This window comes from Odontesthes bonariensis, chromosome 15 (assembly GCF_027942865.1).
Source record: "Odontesthes bonariensis isolate fOdoBon6 chromosome 15, fOdoBon6.hap1, whole genome shotgun sequence".
NCBI classification, from domain to species: Eukaryota; Metazoa; Chordata; class Actinopteri; order Atheriniformes; family Atherinopsidae; genus Odontesthes; species Odontesthes bonariensis.
In genome coordinates this window covers 5,081,515-5,084,608 of record NC_134520.1, presented here as the reverse complement: position 1 = coordinate 5,084,608, position 3,094 = coordinate 5,081,515, and the positions used below count along the sequence as shown (strand labels likewise).

The 3,094-nt window shown below is 41.5% G+C and overlaps 1 long non-coding RNA gene across 1 annotated transcript; it reads left to right on the top strand.

Moving 5' to 3' along the window:
- Nucleotides 1–1,987: 1,987 nt before the first annotated feature.
- Nucleotides 1,988–2,470, top strand: LOC142400986 (uncharacterized). The gene is made up of 3 exons (XR_012773026.1): nt 1,988–2,041; nt 2,149–2,246; nt 2,334–2,470. It is a non-coding gene; the product is annotated as an uncharacterized LOC142400986 (long non-coding RNA).
- The last annotated feature ends 624 nt before the right edge of the window (nt 2,471–3,094 follow it).

The following is a 3,094-nucleotide window of genomic DNA, read 5'->3' as shown; positions in this document are numbered from 1 at the left end:
TGTTCTCGCATATTTTCACTGATGAAGTTTGGGATATGTTGGTGACACAGACAAACTTATATGCGGATCAGGCGCGCGGCCACACACCATCCAACTCGAAGTGGAGCCCCGTGTCAAAGCAGGAGATGAAATCTTTCATCGGTCTCTGCCTAACTTTTGGAATAATCAAACTACCAACTCGCCGGGATTACTGGAGGCAGAGCAAGTGGCTGTATCAGACAAATGTAGCCCGAGTGATGGCATGAGATCGTTTCGACATGATCTGGAGGTAATTATTTATTCTTGCGCTGCATTCTGACGACTTCTCATTCTTATTTGAGTGGCGTTGGCCTTATGTCAAAAAAAAGAGAGCCCGGTGCGAATTACTGCAGTATGACAACTATGATGTTTTAGAAGTCGTGTCACTGAAGTATACAGTATAACTGCACAATGCAAGATATATTGCAGGGTTTTTTATCATTCATTATTATTGCTGATATTATGATTATGATTTAGTTATAGTATAGTAACAGTATAGTAATAGTAGTATAATAAATAGCAGCATTGGGTATTATCCTGAATCATAAAGCAAAACTACATGAACCAAATGTCCAACATTGATAAAAAAAAAAAAGTAATACAATCCAGCCAGCGAAAAAAAATTGAATTTTTCTTAGGTGTTTTCAATAAATTGTTTTTAGTTCAAAAAACCCTCAGGCATTGGGGACCTTTTCTAAAAACTGGCTTAGGCATTGAGCAGCCTTTTTTGCAGGTGCTTTAGGCGCCAATGGGTTAATTTAATTTGTCTGTTTTTTTGTTTGTTAAGACTTTGCATACCTAAAACAATTTATTTTAAAATATAGCAGAATTTAGTGTAAAAGTGAAGATTTGTGATTTTGGTATAAATAAAACAATTTTTTTGTTCTTTAAGTAGCTAGTTTATGGCGATGGGATACTGCAAGGGACCCCCCCCAAAAAAAACCTGAAAGAAACCCCCCCACGCACATGGCCCGGCCCCTGCCCCGCCCGAATCTCACTCCAAGCAAACTTGAAAACTTGAGAGCCCTGAATATAGAAATCTGGCTTGTATACATAATGTGCAGTAGTGCGCTCAGTGTTTTATTGTGTATGGCTTAATTCGGTGTCACAATGGTCACAATATCGCCGAGGTCTTTTCTTTGTCCTTGCAGAGTCCATTTTTGTGTCAAAACAGTGCAAATTGCCAGCTGTGGTCAGACAACATTAAATAGCAAAAGGACGGGAGGTTGTCTCGCGAGTATTCCGTGTAATGACGTATACGCATATGATTGGTGGAGCTTAACGGCTCGCATAAGCTCTCGTTCAATCACGTATGAGAAACATTGTGTCGTGCAGTGTAAACAAAAAGTTTAAGGAGCAGATCTGGCGGCAGAAAGGGAGACAGAAATCGCTGAGGTCCCATGCTGTGAAAACTGCCCTGGTTTGCGGAATACAATGGCTGGAAGACGACTTGCTTTCAACTCCCCAGCAACTCTCTGCGGGTCTACAGGTTTGTGTGTTTTTTTCTACTTGCACATGACCATTTGATTGTTTAATTTTAGTCTTGTTGACACTGTACAGCACTTGGGACAGTTCTCGCTGATTTTAAATGTGCTGTACATTAAACTTACTTACTCACTTGCTTACAGGCAGATAAAATGAAAGTCCTGTTGAATGCTAGCCTATGACCGGGATGTCTCGTATGGTGGCCAGCACTGTGGATACGGTCGTGGAGAGGGTTCTGGAGGGAATCGACCAGAGATTCGCTAGGTTGGAGGCAAGATGGCCGTCGAGAATGGACTGGAGTTACATTCCAGAGAAGTTGAAGAGCGCACCCCCAAGAGAAGGTGGATACAGAATCCGAAAATCGCGGTAAGAGTAGGTTATTGACTGTGGCTTTAGGCTAAACTCAACTTAATTGTGTCCATCACGTGAAAACCAGTGTGAGTTGCTTTATTAAAAAAAATGTATTTCGTGTTTTCAATTTAAAGGAAGCAGTTCGCCGCCTGCATAACTCACCGTGGCATTATAATCCAGGTCAAGGGTAAGAATAAGTGAATGTTCTCCCAATATCTAGTTGAGTTGGACCTGATGTTACGTTACGTCAATGCAGGTTTTTTTTTATTAACCATAGGCCTATTGTTTTTACAGGCTACTGTCACCTCACAATATGGATGTAACGAGTCGCTTGAAGGAGGCGGTGGCAAACAGTCCGAACTTCAGAGAGGTAGACGGGGACACTATCGAGGGTGAGCGGCGCTGACTTTTACCACGGCTGGCACTGATACTTTTAAGCACTGGTCATTTTATTCATTCCTCTTGTTGTTGTTTTTTAGCTGCGTGACGGACCTGTGTGCTGTGCTACAGGCGCGTCTTGAAGCCAACCCGAAATACTCACAGTCTCACCACAGAAGAGTGAAAGAGAGTAAGAACATATACGCTGTCAATATGACTTTTGTTACTTTATAGACAAGTTGTCAATATGCTGTGCATGGATAGACTATGTTTTGATTATTTATTGGTTATTCCAACAGCTCCCAGAAGCCAGCTTCTGATCCAGGATGAGGACGTCTGACAACTCCCGCAGACCCTGCAGGGACCGGAGTAATGCGAAGAATGCGGATTCCAAACGGCGGCGTTTAGGCTTATTTTGTATATTGTAGGCTACAGCAGTGTGTGTATATAGTTTTCAATTCTTTATTATCAACATGGTTCTTACTACAATGTAAGCTATGTACATTGTGTGGTGTGGCAATAAAAGCGCTTAAAAAAAAAAGTTTCCTTTTTCATTTCCTCAATAGATTCACGTCATTCATGCCTGCATTCATAGCCTAGTCATAGTCCAGGTTATAAGAATGACGTGAATATATGAAGTACACAAACATCCCAGGAATATAAGTAATCATAATCACAATTATTAATCATAATTGCTGAATGATATGCCCATATAAAGTATGTATATATTAACCTAATTGGCCAATGGGCAGTCAGCTTTACAGGAGCTTTTTCATGTAATCACGTGCCTTTTTCGTCCAATACCAGCGAGGCCAGTGAGAGGTCCAGGCACTCTCACAGCGGGGTGCTAATCGCTGAGCCA